The 19,879-nt window shown below is 33.1% G+C and overlaps 2 long non-coding RNA genes across 4 annotated transcripts; one reads left to right on the top strand and one right to left on the bottom strand.

Moving 5' to 3' along the window:
• Positions 1–580: 580 nt before the first annotated feature.
• Positions 581–6,319, top strand: LOC114315977 (uncharacterized). 3 transcript variants are annotated; one of them, XR_014340247.1, is made up of 4 exons: positions 581–1,069; positions 3,900–3,968; positions 5,605–5,693; positions 5,769–6,319. It is a non-coding gene; the product is annotated as an uncharacterized LOC114315977 (long non-coding RNA). The 3 variants fall into 3 exon arrangements; XR_014340246.1 differs by having other exon boundaries at positions 5,558–5,693; XR_014340248.1 differs by lacking the exon at positions 3,900–3,968 and having other exon boundaries at positions 690–1,069; positions 5,558–5,693.
• On the bottom strand, positions 2,253–6,004 carry LOC114315978 (uncharacterized). Its single transcript, XR_014340249.1, has 5 exons — positions 5,873–6,004; positions 5,535–5,783; positions 5,354–5,420; positions 3,252–3,324; positions 2,253–2,291 (listed from the first exon to the last, which is right to left on the bottom strand). It is a non-coding gene; the product is annotated as an uncharacterized LOC114315978 (long non-coding RNA).
• Positions 6,320–19,879: the final 13,560 nt, after the last annotated feature.

Raw genomic sequence — 19,879 nt, 5'->3', positions numbered from 1 at the left:
AATATAAAAATAAAATAATAATAATAATAACCCAAAAAACAAACAAAAAAATAAAGCTTTTATATATATATATATTAAAAAAAAAAAAAAACAGCAACAACAACAACAACAAATTTGAAGAACACTGAAAAAAATACACATACGAAAAAAATTAAGAAAAAAAAACAAACAAATCTATAACCTATATAAAATGAATGTAAGAATGATATAACGCGGTCTAACGCTCTTGCTTTCTATAACCTATATAAAAAGAATTTAAGAAAGGTATAACGCGGTCTAACGCTCTTGCTAGGCATTTTACCTATCTAAATATTACTATAAAGTATATATTTTATTTTGCCTATCAACGATTTCATGTTTCTACCCCAACCATGCTCTTTATTTTAGCTATTCATCCAAATACTATTAACTTTATAGAATGCCACGTCAACAACAAAGATGGAGGGAAATAATCTTAATGATTAAATACATTTTGCCTGGCCTTGAAGGCTAGCTACATGTAGCTAGTGAATGTGAGCTGAGTCAAAATGCCTAAGCATATGCCTAGTGCATTGGAGTTGAAAAAAGTGAGTCACATTAGGCATTTTAACTAACAAGCATCATATACCTAGTGGGTTGGAGATGCTCTAACATATTCCAAGAGACCTGCTTGGATATCAAAAGTGCATAAGATTGGTATAACGCTCATGTGAAGCGGTGGAAATTGAAGAAAAGTTGAGCTTATACATACACACATGTGCAGTGCAAAAGGCTGCAACTCTTAACCTGCGAAGCTGTGGAAATTGATTTCTCCTAGAAGATTCATTTGTTCAGTGCACCGCTCGGATAACAATTGCTAGCATTCAAGCAATATAGCCTCTGCAACTTCCAAAACTTCCGCTAATTTGTTCGCTTGCTCAGCTATTGGAAAGATTTCTAATGTGTTGTAAAAGAGAGTAGGTTAGTTGGTGCACAAAGCCATGTCTATATATATATAGATATATGTGTTCTTTGTTCTATTTCGCTTCTTGTCTTGATTCAACTTCTTTGTTTCTCGGTTCACAAATTACTGCCCCAAATCCATAATCTGGTATGTAATTTAGAACTTTTCTACTCATTTTCCTGCTATATATGGATATATTGACATCTGATTTGCATGTCTCTGTTTTCATGGGTACCTGTTAGTGCATAGACAAATTAGGCACACCACCTGCTTGACAAAATGCCTAAACCCTAAATAAACAAGTAAATGAATAAAAACATATCCAGACCTTTAAACCAGTAATTAAAATTGAAATTTAAGACTAAGAAATAAACCTGTATAAGGTTTTCATTACAGGATTTAGATTGCTCAGTTTGTGAATTTGTAGGACTGCCCAACCCATCCCGTTTATTATTAATTGGTCAAGAGTATATTGGTGTCTAGGAAGACTTGAAGTTTGAAGTCTTATTACAGTCTTAGACATACAATGATACAAAAGATGTTGCTAATTATGCTATTCTTTATGAAAAACTTTCTTTTATTCATTGTGATAAACAAATTTCACCTATTGAAATCAATAATATAATGTTAAAAATCTAAAGTTCTTCAAAGCAAATGATATCCCATGAGACATTTAATATTTGTTAAAGAATGAAGTCCAATAAATGTATCCAAATGCCAATTTTTGCAGAACTTGCACCTGTGAATGAAATACCATCAAATTTTGCTGAAAAACAACTCTAATTGTTGATCTAATCCTCTTATAAAAAGTGGGAATTGAGGTCAGACCATGAGAGGGTGAATAAGGAGAGAAAAGATGAGTGGGATTGAAGATCTTCAAAGGATTTTCAGAGATTCTCTTTTTTTGAATCAATGAGACCCAGAGCTGCTGAGGTTGTCTACATTGTCACCATTTTGTGAAACTTTGTATATATATATATAAAGAGAGAGGGAGAGTTTGAGGCAGCGCTTGCAAGGGCGGAAGAGAGATGAAAGGATTGAAGGAAGAGGAGAGAGTGAGTAGGAGATGGTGGATTCGCGTTTTTTTTTTTTTTGAAATTTAGCGTCAAAATGTAATTTTTTGAACTTTTTCCGTTTCAAATGTGACGGTAGGAGCTTAATTGATATGATTTCAAAAAATATAGGGATAAAATTGAAATTATTCAAAGTCTGAGGGTGTAATTGATCATCAAGGTAAAGTATAGGGGTAAAAATGAAATTTTCTCCATATCACACATCAGAGACATTTTCCTTGAAGAAATAAATCAAAATCTTTGTTGATGCATTCAAAGCTCACCTCATGTGGAGCAAATTCATCCAACTGTAATTTCTGAAAGGACAAAAACAAAAGAGATCATTAACAAGGAGAAATTATAAAAAAAAAATTGAACCCTTGATTTACAAATTTCTTAATCAAGCCAGATTTCTCTTAATTGTCCAGGAAAACAGTTGTAAGAAAAAAGAAAGAAGCTGAAATATTAAATAACATTGTCCATGTAACGTTTAGCAAGAATGGGAATATCATGTTTAGCCTTGAGACCTCTAAAAAGGATCCTCAAAATAGTTAAAATTTAGATTTAGTTTACATGTGGTTTTAAGATTGATTTGAATAAGAATAGTTGAATTTTTTAAGATTGATTCAAGTATCTGTAATTTTTAAGATTTGAATTTGAATTTAATTTTAAGATTTCAAGTCAGACACATAAACATTTAAATTAGATTAGATTCCCTCAAGTTCCACAACTTTAGTATTTATTATTAGCAAGCGTCTCTTGTGTTGTCAATAATATTCGAGATTTCGTTTCATGGACCTCCAATATAATTATATCCGTCATTCCTAGTCGAAAAAACATTCAGTGAATAACTGAACAATGTGTTGACAATCATACATAAACATCTAAATTACATTCTCCACAAGTTAAAAGCATTTTGGAATACTACACCGATCATTTGTATTGTCTAAAATATCATACATTATTCCTAATCCAAAACCAGTTCAGCTAATACAAGAGCAACGTGTTTTCCAATCATACATAAACATCTAGAAACCAGTTTAGTAAGACAATTGCTTTTGTTTCCTTGAGTTGGGAAAATTTTGCAAAGCAAATAAAGAGAAACATAAAGAATGTAAAGGCAATCTGAAGTATATCATTTTTTTTTCTTCATTTTTTCAGGCACATTGACAAACATGTGGTATGCATGTAGTGCACATAAAAACAAAAGAAAATAGGAACATGGAAATTAGGATATCATACAAGACACATAAGTGTGGAGGCAGGCATGTACATACCAGAATTTGCAGCCATGAGAGAAGAGCATTACAATATCAAGTTGAATGCAGGGATAAACATCCGACAGTGATGCTGAAAAACAAAGACAAGGATAAATACATGAAACCAATTTGAGAGAAATAAAGAAACAAAAAATCTAAAATTAGAATTAACAAAAACCTTGACTTTTGATTTTGTCATATTATGTGTCTCCCTTATTAATTCAGGAGGAGAAAAATACACATGAGAAGTAAAATCTAATCAATTCCAAAATATAGCAAGAGAGGTTTATATTTGGCATAATATAAAAGCCACCCCACCCCTCTAATCCACAATGGATGCAATCCAAACAAAAGCATAGATTCAATTTTTAGAAGTCAATCAAAGTGACTCATTGTGGGATACAAAATGTTTGCATACATGAATTTAAATATCTCATCAACTTCATATGTAATCTCTTCTCTTTAACAAATCTGGGGTCCAAAGACTAGTGGGTTTGGTTTGTAATAGGTGATTTCAGGGGCACCCACAAATCCAGTTTTACTGTAATCAAATATCTGGGTTAGGATTAGATGTTCTGAATCTGATTTTCAACTTTAGAATTCTAAACTTATTTCCCTGGTTTATTGATTTTTTTTTTCTCCTTTTTTTTTTTTTTCAACATCAAGGTGGATTTTAAATGGAGTTTTGAGCCACTTTAGCTTGATAGACATTTCAGATTCTTGGATGGAGAATATGTAAGTCCAGAAGTTTTTTTCAAGTTCTTTTTTGCCAAATTTGGTTGGTTGTTATTTATTTATTTTTATTTCTCATGGTTATGAGCTTGGCAGTGAAATTAACAACTTTAATGGCCTTTTTGGATCACTAACTATTTTGATAGATTACTTTTTGTTGATAAACTGATCTCATATGTTGCAAAGCTATGAAAAGTTTCAATTTAAAAATGATTATAGAGTCTGTAACAAAATTCTTTCGGATAAAAAATAAATAAAATAAAAAAATTGGAGTCTACAATGATAAACTGTTACGGTTTTCAAGTACCTTAGTTTTATGATGTTACATTATGTGAATTCATTTGCTGCTCGTTCTTCTTATTTTAATTTGAGGTCTTGAAAGAATAGTTGAGCTTTAGGGCTCTATGTAAAAAAAGTTAGTCTGACAACCTTTTTTTGAATGTTGGTTTGAGTTTTGAAACTAATTACGGATGTAAAGTAGGAGAGACATAGATGTTCAGATTGAAGTTTTGTGGGAGATTATGTCGTGAACATAACTGGTACATTTTAAGATGCAAGAGGATTATTCTGAAACTTGCATACAGAAATTGTTGTATATGTCTTCACTCTAGAGGCATCAAATATTACCCTAAAGCCTTTAATTTCATTACTTGAGTTTGTTATCTATCCAGAAGAGTTTGAGACAGCTTCCTCTCTTTTCATAGTCACATCTATCCTTCTTCTAAAGGTTTGATCCTTTTCACCTGCGATCCTTGATATTGTAAGTGGCGATCAGAGGATCATGGTTGTGGTGGAAAATCCCAGTTTGTGCTTGATCCAAGCCTGCGCAATTGACAAGTATTCAGAAAGAGTGTACCGATTTCACTCTTACCATGTCTTGTCCAACTAATTTCCTTACACGAATAAAGCAGACGATTTTGTCTAGAATTTCTAAATACAGTCAAATTTAATAAGGAATCAATAAGGCCATGTTTGTTTGGGCGGACTGGATTAGCATTCCCATGACTAATAGTCCTAGGACTACAAATCCGTTGGATTATGTATCTTATCTTAACTAATAGTCAAGTTTAAAATAATTAGTCCCTACTTCAATTGTTTAACCAAACATCGGATTAATAATTTTATTGGACTATTAGTCCAATCCCAAGCTCATGTCCACCCAAACAAACATGACCTAAGTGTGCTATTTTCTCCAACAAAATAAACAAATTTTGAATTAATTTTGGCTTTGCTAAACTTGGTTAGGCTTAGTCAGCCATATTGTCAAGCAGATGGTATGCATAATTTGTCTATACACTAACAAACATCAATCTAATACAGAAGCATAGAAATCAGGTATTGACATCTCCATAGAAGACAAAGGAATGGAAAACTAAAAAATTACATACCAGATTGTTTGGATTTGCATCTGGTCTGTGAAAGAAAAAACCATACAGAGTTCAGCCTAAATACAAACTGCAAAATAAAGGAAGATACAACACTCAAACGAATATTCATTGTAAAAAATTGAACAATTTCTTTGATAAAACTTGAGAGTAATTTGCAGCAACGAAATTGAACAATTTATACCTCTTAATATCTCATGACTTAAGGAACAAGCTTGGGTGAAAAGCGCACTGCCTAATCTGTAGTGGCATAGGTAGCTTGAATTGATGAAGAGCTTGCTGGAGAAGCACTGCATACAGCTCAGCCGGTGTCATTGTAGCTTCCCCAGCAATCTTCAATGAGGTTGATTTCATAATTTCCTGTTTGTTAGATGCACTGTTGTTAGACTCAAATCTAACACTCCTGCTTGCCTTCTAGCATTTTCCAAGAGACCTGCTTGGATATAAAAAGTGCATAAGCTTGGTATAACGCTACTACGAAGCGGTGGAAATTGAAGAAAAGTTGAGCTTATATATACACACATGTGCAGTTCAAAAGGCTGCAACTCTTAACCTGCGAAGCTGTGGAAATTGATTTCTCCTAGAAGATTCATTTGTTCGGTGCACCGCTCGGATAACAATTGTTAGCATTCAAGCAATATGGCCTCAGCAACTACCAAAACTTCAGCTAATTTGTTGGCTTGCTCAGCTGCTGGAAAGATTTCTAATGTGTTGTAAAAGAGAGTCGGTTAGTTGGTTCACAAAGCCATGTCTATATATATATATAGATAGATAAGTGTGTATACTCTTTGTTCTGTTTTGTTTCTTGTCTTGGTTCAACTTCTTTGTTTCTCAGTTCACAGATTACTGCCCCAAATTTGTTTCTCAGTTCACAGATTACTGCCCCCAAATCTACAATCTGGTATGTAATTTAGAACTTTTCTACCCCCTTTTTTTGCTATATATGGATGTATTGACATCTGATTTGCATGTCTCTGTTTTCATGGGCACCTATCATTTCCACTGGTCAATTTATTATTTCTATCATTTCACTTTTGAAAAACCAGTGTTGATGCTGTGTCATTGCAGTCCACCTCTGTTACAGATGTTTTGATTAGTTAAGATTTCAAAAAAAAAAAAAAAAAAAAAAAAAAAATTCCTGTTATGAAATGTAATGTTTTTTCAGCCTTTAACTATTTATGTAATGATTAGCATATTAGCTTTTTTTGAAAGGTTAGTCAAAAATGTTTTTTTTTTTTTTTTAATTGTTAAATAAGAGTTATAGATGGTCTATAAGTTGATATTTGAGAGCTGCAAGTTTCAATTAGTTCTTGCTTTCAAAAATTTGAACAATTGACAGATGGATTCTCAATAGCTTCATCTTGGGACAAAATGAGACAAATTATGGGAGATGTAATTTTTCTGTACAACTATCAATATTACTTCAAAAAGAGAAATGAGTATTCTGTTCGAGTTGAAGGGACTACAATAAGAATGGAGGGCCAAAATGTCACAAATTGGGTTTGCAAAGAAATGACAGGATGGCTATCGATTTATTGAAAACAATGCATCATTGAAATATCAAATGAGGTTGAAGCTTTTTTAGCTGATTAGGATAATGATGCTGTTCTTTAGACAAGGAAATGCGTAGCTTTAATGTTTTGATATTTAGGAAATATATTTTTTTCTTGATAAGTAAAACTTTTAAGAATATTTTATTTTAAAATTTTTAGAACAAATTTTTGGTTAGATAGACTTAAGAAATATTTTTTGTGATAAAGGAGTTGTGTTTCTTACTATATTTTAATGGCAAAAGTGCATATATTTTGTAATTGGGGTTTTTTTAGAAAAAAAAGATTGTGGTGGGACCAAAATTTTGAATTTCACGAAGCATGATTAGATGAGAAACTCAAACATACAGCATTTTGTAAGTGTATATGTGCTACTGTAAAGTTATTAGAAGTGGTGCCTAAAGAATGTGATTTTGGTAGTTTGGAAGTACTATGAAAGGATGGCAGTTGGAGTAGCAGTTGTGATGTTTGGTTAGAGTTGGAGTAGCGGTTATAGTCTAGGGGTGCTAATAACAGTTGATGTGATGGTGGAAGGGTCGCAATGGTAGGGTTGAAGAGTTGGTTGCCTTGATTGTTAAAAGGAACATTTGGGAGTGTTTTTTGCAATTCTATAGACATTGTGGAAGGCAACAAATGACTTAATCTTTAATACGAATGAAACTAAATGGAGGTGATTATAGTTATGTGATTGTTTTGTGTTGGAGATGTGTAGTATGGTTCTTGTTTTGAACTGATCGTATTTCTCTTCCTAGTTAGTGCTCATCTTATTAATAAATTTTTTGTTGGTAAAATAAAAAAAATTAAAAATAAAGAAAAAGAACTCATCTTGTATATATAGAAATTTCTTAAATAAGCATTATAACTGTGACGCGACCCCATGCGCATAGCGCGTGGGGTCCAACTAGTTTTAAAAAAAACTATAAACTGAACTCTGAACATCATAACCAAAGAGATTTGATAAAGGCAAAGAAAAAATAATAGTAAACCTATTAATATAAAAATAAAATAATAATAACACAAATTACAAATAAAAAAACTATTTTTTTAAACAACAAATTTTAAGAACATTGATTTTTTTTTATAAAAATAATCATACAAAAAAAATTATGAAAAAAATTAAAAAAACTACAAACCCAAGACTCTGAACAATCATAATTAAAGAGTTTTGTTATAGATGAAGAAAAAAACAATAAAAAAATGAAGTATAACGTCAAAAAGTCAAAATCGTATATCACTTAGAAAAAAAAAAAAAAAAAAGATTTAAAGATTTAACAATTAAAAAGGAACTTTTTGTTGGCGGAAACAAACTTCTTTTTGTTGAATCCTCACAGGCCAGAACTACCGTCAATACTTCAATCATGATTTGAAACAACTGGAATGAAAGAGATAAAGGTTTTTGCCATTCGGAATTCTCAATTATTTGCAATTATCATTTGTTACCATTGTAAAAGAAGAGGAGAAACCAGAAAGTAGAGAAAAAGAAACCAAAAAGTGAAAAAAAAAAAAATTATGAACGTAATTGACTAATTATGAAAGTGTAGAGTATGTTGAGATGGAAAATGTATAGGGAAAACATGGGTTTGTTTTGTTTTGTTTTGTGTTTTTTTTTTTTTTTCTTCTAATTGTTATTCTCCAAGATACCAAATTTGAGTGATTGTTGGAGTGTAGAGTAGGTTGGGATGAAAATTTTGAGTGATTGTAAGAGTGTGGAGTTAGTTGGGATGGAAAATGTGGAATTTTTTTTAATCAATTAAATTACACATGGCAGAAGCTTCACTACACCAAATTTAGGCCTCATTTAATATAATAGCATAGATTATTATGAAAGGACACATGACATTCTCCTATTTACTTGGAGGTTGAAGGAAGTTAAGAGTACATATGAAAGATGAAGGAGAAAGTGGAGAACATAAACCATAAAATAGAGAAGACGGAAGACATAGAGGAACACATGTCAACACAAGAATAAAGATGAGAGAATAAGGAAGTTATTAGGCTTCGTTTGTTAACATTTTCAGTTTTTAATTTACAAAAAACAAGAAATAGGTTTTCATTTATTTTTTGTAAAAAAACAAAAACAAAAAACTTGTTTGGTGTACAAAAATATTTTGGAAACAAACAAAAATAAAAATTGAGAAATATATTTGATGAGTTGCCTTGTTTTGTGGCCCGAGATGGAGGATAGATGGATGTGTTGACTGGTAGTGGTGGGTAGCCGAAGGTGTCCGTGCGGAGTTAGTGGTCCGTGCGGAGTTAGTGGTCAAATGTTGTCGGAGGACAAAAGATGGCCAGAAAGAAGCCAAAAGTGGCCTAAGATCATGATGGTCCTGTAGGAGAGTCGCCAGAGGTTGGCTAGACCTCAAGTGTAAGAAATGAAAAACAAATTGATTTTTCTGTTCAAATTAATCAATATAAAATATATTGGCGTGAATAAAAAATTTTGGATTTTCAAGAAAAGATCCACTTTCTTTATGAAAAAACTTTCAAGTTGCTTTTTGACTACCATATTATTTAGTTAATAGAAAAAGACACCATATAGTTAGAGTAATTCATCAACTTGAAATGGAAATTTGCTAATGAAGGGATAAGTTGTTAACTCTCACTACCAAGTCTTTAAAGATTGAAGTTTGTGGAATTTTTCAGAAATTTTTTCAAGTCATTAATGGTTAAAATTGGCAAAGGGTTGACTTCGTCCATGGCTCAGGGGGTCAAAAAATCTATTCTTAAGGAGCCAAATTATGAAAATAACATGATCAAAGAGAATTTGTTGAGCCAAACATGGTTAGGAATAATGTTCCATATATGACTTGGGGGGTTGAAAAAATCCATTCTTAGAGAGCCAAATCATGAAGACAACATAGGGGATTCTCATAAGCTATTAATGGAAAAAATAGAAAAATAACCCCATTTGACAATGAATAGTGAAAATTATTTGGCCAAAGAACATGTTCTTAAAGCAAACATGGTTAAAAATAATGAACAACTCACTGTTCATGAATTCAATTTTTTTGATATTATTTAAAGGGATAACTAGAGCATATTGTTGGGCCTTCGTGGGCTCACCACGGAGCCTCTATCAGTAATCTAAACCGTTTAATGTGTAGGACTGATCGATTACTTCATTTTTTTAAAAAATCATGTTGATCAGATACGAATAGTCACATGATCAAAACACTTTTGTGTCGACAATTTATGTTCAAAATCATATTTACCGTTGACACAAATTTGATCTAATCAAGTGGCTATTAATATCTGATCAACTTGATTTTTTGCAGGCATGAAGTACTCGATGAGCCCTACATATTAAACGATTTGGATGATCGATATAGGCTCCGTATTGGGCCCACGAAGGCCAACAACATGCTCTAGTCCGATTATGGACTGCAAACAAGCCTGTGCCTTATTTAAATGTCAAGACGTGTGAAATTTTAAGGCCACCCTATATTATGGTTTTTGTTGTTCAAAATTCATTTTGGATTTGTGAGTCACATCAAAATTTGATTTTGATGAAGTGGTTAACAAAAGTCAAAATTTAGTAAGTATATTCAGTGAATTATTTTCATGTTTAGCTAATATAAGTTTAAGGTTGGCCAAAAAAGAAAGAAAAAATAAGTTTGTAAAAATTAGACCTTCAAAGCTTATGAGCATGTGTTTGAGTAATTGGTATGGCCATTTACTTGGCTATTACCTATTGAGCCACATGTGTACTTCTTGTAATTAGTTTTGCATGCAAAGTCACATGTTTCAAAATATAAAAGTTGCACAATGTTTGATGTGTGCGAAGGTTTGAATAGCTATTGCAGTTTTAGAGCATTATAAGCCTTCGAAAAATTAAGCTACTACACTTTCGAAGTAAGATTTTAGTCCTCTATCAATATTTTTGCTCTTCGAACAGTGGTTTTGATCCTTTGGAGCTTTGTTGTGACCATTTCGACTGATGACTTCTGTCCTTTTTCTGTGCATTCAAAAGATTTTGTCCTTTATTGACACCTTTAACTTTAGAAGGATGATTTTCATCCTTTGAAATGTTGTTGTGTGCACTTTCAAAGAATGACTTTCGACATTCGAAGTCTTTTAGCATTTGTTTCTGCTGGAGCACATATATATTTAATTATTTGGTGAGTTTTACCACCAGACACTCCCTTGAGAATTGCGTTGTGTGCCTGCTCTGATCTTGACTTAAAGTAGATTTAGGAGTTGGTGCGCTCTTATCAGCTCTAACTTGGCTCTGGTTGGTCTATAAGGCTTATAATTCCAGTATTATTGTTGCAATGTTTAACTACTTTGAAGCACTCCAAACACCTTTTAAGGTTCATTACTCCAAAGACCTTTGAATAAAGTTCATTAAAGTGACTACTATTGTAATGCCCCCAAAATATATAGGTACCCAATAATTCATAAAAGGTAGAGAACAATGGGATTGAATTAACGAGAACAATGGAATTAAGTGTAACACTAGCAAGATTAACAAGATAAATAGTCCGCTCTCCATGTATATTAATTTCACACGAAGCATGATTCCACAAAATATATACATGTAACCTATACTCAAAATTCAACGTGACATGAATAGATGGCATGTGTACAATTCACCAAGACACAAAATAGTAATAATTTGCCCTTAAACTTATGCAAATTAAAGAGGGCATCCCTTCTACCAAATATAGTGCCCCACTAATTACAAATAAATTCATCAAGGGCCCTTGGCCTTTACACAAAACAACAAAAAGGGTACATAAGCCTGTCAAACCACAAGTTCAACCTTGTGGTGCAGTACACTATCCAAACATGAAAAATTGTTATTACTAAAAGAAAACTATTTTTTACAACATCATATTAACGACATACAATATATGCAAGTCGTGGTTTTTTACTTTTACGACTTTCTTTTTTTTCATATCATAAATAATATCTTAATAATGGCATATGCATTTTATATGCCGTGGATGGTAATATTGACAATGCTTTTACAACTTGCTTTGTTGGCCGTAAATAATGATATTTTCTATGACATGGGGTGGGCATGTTGTTAATACATTAAATTTACACAGCAGATGGATGCAATCCCTTTAACATGTTTTTCACTTTACACGACAAGCAGTTGCTGCTGTGAAATATTTGACTAAGAATAAAAAGCGCTAAAACGAAAAAATGAAAAATGCTAAAACGAAAAAATGAAAGACACCAAAACGAAAAAATTAACGCTAAAAAAAAAATTCAAATAAACAACTAGCACGATTAAATTAAAAGATATAAAGTAAACACGGAGACACATGCACACTCGAGTCCAGATCCTCTGTCATACTTTCCTGCGGTGGCCCCTGCGGTGGTTCAAAACGACGTCGTTTTAAACTATTTTTTTTTTCTCTCACTTCTTATATTTTGCTTCAGCCTCTTTTTGTTGTCTGGTGTTGAACCCTAGTGAGACGAATAAAGAATAGAGAGGCGACTACAGCGAGGAGAGGAGAGGCAGCAGTGAGGCGAGGGGAAGCTGCAGGAGACGGACAGAGAGGGATTGGCGACGGCGACGAGGTCCGTTCGTCTTCATTCTCATTTTTTTCCCTTCGTCCCTTCATGCTTTTTTACTTATATATATATATATATATATATGATTTTGTTGCCATAGTTTGATTTGTTGTTCAAAAAAATAGATGCTTTTGATTTATTGAGTTTGATGGGCTTGATTTATTGAGTTTGATGGATTTGTTGTTTATTTGTTGCCATAATTCTAGGGTTTGTTGTGGAAACAGATTTGTTTTTAATCTGTTAAATTTTTTCCCAATTTTTGTTTGTATTAATCTGTTCAATTTGTTGTCATAATTTTTTCCCAGATTTGTTCCCAATTTTTTTCCCCAATTTTTTTTATCTTTTCTAGTTGGAATAATGACATTAATCTGGGCTTGGAATAATGACATTAATTTGGGCCTCAAGAATGATTGGGAACAGGGGGTTCCACAGTATGAAGAAACATTTTGTCCAATTTTCATTGAAGTTGGAGTTGAGGAAACATTTTTCTAATTTTCCTTTTTGTGGTGTAGGAATAGGGGGTAATACTAAAACAAAGCATATTATTGCTGCATAAACTTAGTGAAAGAAAACATGATTTTGAGCAGGTTGGACTCTGTTGATTATTATGTATATAACTTAGTGAAAAAAATGAATTTTTTTTTTCCTTTTATTTGATTGAGTTCTGAAAATGAGAAGATAAAAATAGATCATTGTTAAAATAACCCATTATTTGGTTAATTACTCATAAATATGAACATGTATAAATAATTTCATTTTCTTTCTTTCTTTTCTAATCTTTGTTTAAATATAGCAGTAGAGATGTTCTGTTTGACAATTTTCTTTTCATGTTCATTTGACAATTTTATTTTTTTATATCATATATATATATATATATATATGTATATAAGCTGACAGACCACTTGACCTCTTAGTATATATAGCTAACAATGTGTTTTGAAACACAATTTAGTTCACAAGGCCCATTAGCATCAAGGTTTTTATTAGATTATGGAAGAAACTTTTTATTATAATTGATGAGGCATATGTTAAATGAACATGAACATGAATGAACAAGAATCAATTCCCTGAATCATGAACTAGGAATGAACATGAACATGAATCAATTCCCTGAATCATGAACTAGGAATGAACATTAACATGAATAATTGATGAGGCATATGTTAAATGAACATGAACATGAACATGAACATGAACTAGGAATGAACATGAACTATGTATATGAACTAGCATCAAGGTTTTCCTGAATCAATTCCCCAAAACCGTATATGTCTAGGAATGAACATGAACATGAAAATGACATTAAGAATGAACATGAACAAAAAAATGACAATTGTTATTAGACAAATGGTTATTATATCATTGATTATTGTTTTATTTTACATCTTTGTTTGAATGCTGTCTTAAGTTGTAATGGACTGATTGTGTCATAAAATGCTCTTACTAGGATCATGTCAATGGGTTCAAACATTGATGCTGGATATTTGCAAAATAGAAGATGCAATTGTAGAAAAAAAGCTGCAGTGTTCCTATCAGAATCAGAGAAAAATCCAAGGAGGTTGTATTTCAAGTGTGCAGATAGGATGTGCTAGTACTTTGGGTGGGGAGTGGCTCCGACTGAGAATGCATCAAGTATCTAAAGGAGAAGTAAAGCTAGTCATATGAAGAATGAAGATGAGAGAGGCTATGGTTATGATTTTGACAAACTCAATGAAATTATAAATAAATTGGAACGAGTTGAGGCAAACCAAGAAGCTATGAAACTGATTATGTTCACAACCATAGTGTTGGTTGGTTTTACCATGCTAATAGCACTACTGAAGTGAATGTAACATTTTAGTTATTTTTTTGTTATTATTATTATTTTTTTGGTGGTTGTATTTGGGTTTTGAATTTAATAAACCTTAAACTATGAGTTTTGATATGTAAATCTTAATGAAATGACCTATGCTTGACGAATGTGATGCGCTTCTTTTTTGTTTCTGTCAATGAAATTACCTATGCTTGACGAATGAAATTACCTATGAGTTTTTATTCATTATTTTATATTGTTATTGTTGGTCAGGTCGTACTTGTTCTTATCAAGATTTGTTCTTCACTGTGAAATGAATCTATCTGTACAAAAGAAAATAAATTTACATGCTTGACAGGATAATACATCATACCACAACATAATATCTGTCCACAACATAATCTGTCCAAATCTGTCCAACACAAAATACAGGAGACCAAATCTGTCCAAAACAAATGAAATTTGTCCAAATTATTCCAAATCTGTCTACAACATAATAAACATGTGCAACACAAAATAACACAAACCAAATCTGTCCAACACAAAAGAAATTTGTCCAAATCTGTCCAGATCATTCCAAATCTGTCCACAACATAATAAACTTGTGCAACACAAAATAACACAAACCAAATCTGTCCAACACAAAATACATTAGACCATATCTGTCCAAAACAAAAGAAAATTGTCCAAATCTGTCCAGATTATTATAAATCTGTCTACAACATAATAAACCTGTACAACACAAAATAAACCAAACCAAACCAAATTTGTCCAACACGAAAGAAAACTATCCAAATCTGTCCAAAACAAAAGAAAACTGTCCAAATCTGTCCATAACATAATAAACCTGTGCAACACAAAATAAACCAAACCAAACCAAATCTGTCCAACACAAAAGAAAACTGTCCAAATCTGTCCAAAACAAAAGAAAACTGTCCAAATCTGTCCAGATTATTATAAATCTGTCCACAACATAATAAACCTGTGCAACACAAAATAAACCAAACCAAATCTGTCCAACACAAAATACATCAGACCAAATATGTCCAAAGAAACTATCCAAATCTGTCCAGATCATTATAAATCTGTCCACAACATAATAAATCTATCCAACACAAAATACATTTGACCAAAACAAATGAAGATAAAATAAACTTCTCAGAGATGTCCATTTACATAACTGTCAGCAGGACTATGTGACGCTTGCGAGACTTGGACTGCAAAGTATTGAACACTTGTACCTCGAAGCAACTCCTGAAAACATCTGTGAGTAGGATACACAGAAGGCATTGACTGAGGCGTGTTATTTCCCTGCAATAGACCAAACCATCTATTAAACTTTGATTACAATGTGTACTACATTTTTAATGTAAACCATGTAACCAATGATAACTCACATCATATGTACCATACGTAAGAGGAGGACCACTTGTACCATCTATGAGAACTTGAGGTCGAGGTTGAGATGGAGAAATGTAGATATCATGACGATGATCCTAAATACAAACAATATAAAGTATGTAACCAAAAATTTTGGGAAGTATAAACAGTAGCACCTGACTACATTGCCAACCAAACCAATTAAAGATAAAAAAAAAAAAATTAAATGTCATATGGATAGTTCATTATTTGATAATAGTGAACGAACTTAATGAAATGAATTCATAAAACTAACCATATAAAGACCACATTACTATTAAATATTACCTGAATAGAATTATTACCCATGCCGAAATGAGGCTAAGATTCACATTAGGGAGTATAATCAGCGGCACCCTACATACAATGAAAAACCTTAATGAAAGTGGGTCATTAATAAAAAAAATCAATGTTTTAGTTTATTAATCTACTGTATTTTAATCATATGCAATTTTTCATGTCCAAACCTAAATAGATTGCATCATTTTCTTCTTTGCAATAGATTTTTCCATCCCGCCTTTGATTCTCCTTCTTCCCTTACTAGTTGATTCTCTTTTCTTCAGTCCCTTAGCTTGGATTGGACAATCTTGTGAGGCCCCTGACTTTTTTTGTAAACCTTATTAGGTCCCTAAATTTTGAATTATAATAAAGCCCTTAGTTCGTCAATTAATCGCAAACTAAGCCCTAGGACTGAAAACGCATCACGGGCGAATCCATACAAACCCTAATCGATCCTGGAAGCTTAGAAATCAAAACTAACACTCTAATATTAACTACTTAACTCTCAAATTTTAGATTAATCGCTCTAAACCTTAACTTTCAATTTTTACAGTCATCGTTCGGTTATTTACCTTTAAATTCAAAGCAAGATAATACAAACTGAATTATTTTACACTTGAAATAGATACTTTAAGACCCTAATGATGAATTATTTTCTTAAAGCCCCTCGTTTACTTGAATAAATCTTGACTGTTAGCATTACTATTTTTTTTATCGAAACAGGAATTACCCTAGCCAGAATGAATTCCCTAACCTAATTTAATTCTACCTAAGTTACAAGAATTTAACCCCAAGCCCTCATTCTTTAATTAAATCCAAAACTTATCCCAAAACTAGTACTTGTACCTTGTACCATGAAGTACCATCAATCATGTAATATATATATATATATATGTATACATCTTGAAGAGTGTACCCTAGGACATAAAATAATAAAGAATTTGCCCTCCACACTTCCCTATGGCTGCCCTTCCTTGGAGAATGTGAGAAATCAAATTCCAAGAAACACCATCATGAGATTCTAGGAAAATATACAACCTAGTGACCTACCTAGGATACAAAATCCAAGAATTAGTTTTATTACAACTAGATGTGGCCTAAACCAATGGAACACACCTCCTAAGTCCCTTCCATTCCTTTAGAATCTAAGCAAAATCCTAACTTTCCATCCAATTCCAACTAAAGGGCTTTTATGTCCTTTTACCCCCAATTTGCCTATATATATCACACCCTCCCTAGCTTGCAAACATACACACAACACACTCACTCACACACATTTTGGTTAGAGAGAGAGAGGAGAGCAAGGGAGAGAAATCTAGAGGAGAAGGAGGAGGAAGAAAAGAGAGTTTCTTGTGCAAAGCTTGGAGGGTAAGCCACCAACACAACCCTCTCTTCATTTCCTTTTCTAATGCATGTTTTTAGAGATTCTAGATAAAGTTTCAGATCTGTTATTATCAAGTTCCTATGTTGAAAACACTAAGATTTGAGTATTGTTTCCATCTCTCATGTATTTTACCCATTTTGGCACAAAACCATCTTCTTTTGTACACATCTCTCAACTTTTCAAGGTTACTCTTTCAAACAAATTTTCTGAGTCAAACATGTGATAGTTAGCATATTTTCTTCACAAAATAAATGAAACTTTCCCATGGTGGAACCCCCTTTTTTTTTATAAATTTCCTTGTTTTGGGCATTCCACCTTAAAACCTGTTTTTTCAGTCAACTTTCAAAAATTCCAGAAAAATGTACAAAAATATTCTGAACCTCTATTTTACGTCAAAACCTTCCTTAAGAAGTTAGCTTTCAACTAAAATTGGTTTCATCAAAAAACATTGAGTGGTTTGCAAGAAAAACAAGTTTTCGTAACAGTCGACAGATCTGGGCCGATTCTGGACAGATTCTGGAACAGTGCTGGATTATTTCCTAAATAACTTAAAATCAGGAAAAGCAATCCCATTTCCAAAAAATGTTCTAGGAACTAGATCAAATTCTCTACGAACCATAGGAAAACCGAGTCCGGTTGATGGACCTAAGTAGTCCTTCCCTATTAACCTTCATGTGATGTTAAATCTGGAAATTTGTTATGTTTGGATGTTTTATACCCTTGTATTCATGAAAATGTTTAATGGCTTATTATCATATCTTGGCATAATGTTGTATAGGTATGTTATGTTATTTATCTTCTTATCTTGAGGAGGCATGCTTATGTGAATTTTATTTTATCGTTTAGTTGGACTAACCTTGACTTAAAACACTTAATTCAACGGGAAACCTAATTGGGTGGGTATTGGATTTTCGAACACTTGAGTAATGAAAAGATGAGAAAATGTGATATATGATTTGTTGGGATGCGTTCCCTATTCGAGGTTAAAACTTGCGCAAGTGGTTTTCGGGACCCTTGAACGGAGCGGTTGTATTCGGACCCTAGGTGGTTTGGTGTAAGGAGGGATTCGGGCAAGGCCCTATTTTTACCGTCTCTTTTGAGGCCCTGCGGTTGGCGCTACGCGGTATATAACCGTTGGTAGGCATCCGAGGTTAGTTCTGCAACAAAGCAGCAAAAGGAGGGGCATACCGAATAATCCGCGTCCGATTCTTGTGGTCGGGAGGACGGAATCTCTTTGGGGGATTTCTAGTGACTAACATCTGACTCAACTCTTAATGTATTTATTTGTTTATTGAAGTATCATGCTTTACTACTTGGTGCTATAAATGTGATTGTGTATTGGACTGCGAAAAAGGGGTGGGGTGTGTGTGTGTTTACTGGACATTCAAAGCTTACGGCGTATCATGCCAGGTGACGAAGCGGAACTCATAGTGGAAGACGACGAGCCGGAAACCTTTGAAGACTTTTGGCTATCTTAGGAATACTAGAAATTTCCTTTTTGTTATTTTGTAAGACTCATATGAAGTTTAAAACTTTCTTTTTGGGATGTAATGTAATGGAACCATCTTTTGAAGCAAGTATAATTGTGACTGGTATGTATTTATATCCTATGTATGTACCTTATCGTTGCTTATGAGACCTTGTGCCAATGCCTTGTAAGATCTGTCAAAAAGGTAGTGCGCTGCCTAAGAAAGCTGGACTTAGAAGGGAGGCTATTTTGACTCCTCCAGCGATCTGGGATCTTACTTGGTTATTGACCATAGGACTCACTAGTGACTTCCCTTGACTACAACCTATAGTGTAGAATTGGGGCGTCACAAATCTACTTCATCACTCTGTGGGCATGCGTTGCTTGACGAATTTCTCAAATCAGTTACCTCCACTTGCCTAGAAATGTAGACACTTAATTTGTCTTCAACCATTACACTCAATTCTTCACCTTTTGAAACTAACAACTGATAAGTTTCTTCACATTCAGCGGCTCTACTCGCTATTTCTCTAAACATGGTCATTAATGACCGATATCGGTCACTTTGATGTAGTTTCACATCAGCCTTCACTTCATACCCACGTCTATCTTTCACCCGTTCAGCCCTTGCTTTTTTAGTCCATCGTTTGAGTATATATTGTGGAGGAAGTTCTGTTGCATTGAATATATCTCTAAGCACCTTCACATAATGTCGACATAGTATGCCCTTCACTTCAAACTTCTTGCAACTACAATCAAAGAACCCCCTCTATCCATTGTCACAACCTTATCTTTTTTCCATCTACCACTGTTCTTATTGTGAATATGGTACTCTCACCATCATTAATAATGACTATAATGGATGCTTCAATGGACTGCACGTACTATTTTGGAATTCCTCAAAAATTATTTTCGTGTAAATCTCTGCCACTTGCTTTAACATCAAAGTTGGAATTAAAATCCTCGGTAATTTTTGGGACAAATTATACTCGGCTTCCAATTCCTTATACCTCTTCTCATAAAGCACCCTCTCAAAATGCATGAAGAACTCCATCAAGTTATGGTCACAATTCAGATAATCCTTCAAAAATGCATTAAAGGATTCACTAAG

Source organism: Camellia sinensis, chromosome 9 (genome assembly GCF_055761805.1).
Source record: "Camellia sinensis isolate YWXY chromosome 9, ASM5576180v1, whole genome shotgun sequence".
NCBI classification, from domain to species: domain Eukaryota; kingdom Viridiplantae; phylum Streptophyta; class Magnoliopsida; order Ericales; family Theaceae; genus Camellia; species Camellia sinensis.
Note: the sequence above shows the minus strand (reverse complement) of the source record. Positions and strands in the feature narration are given on the sequence as shown.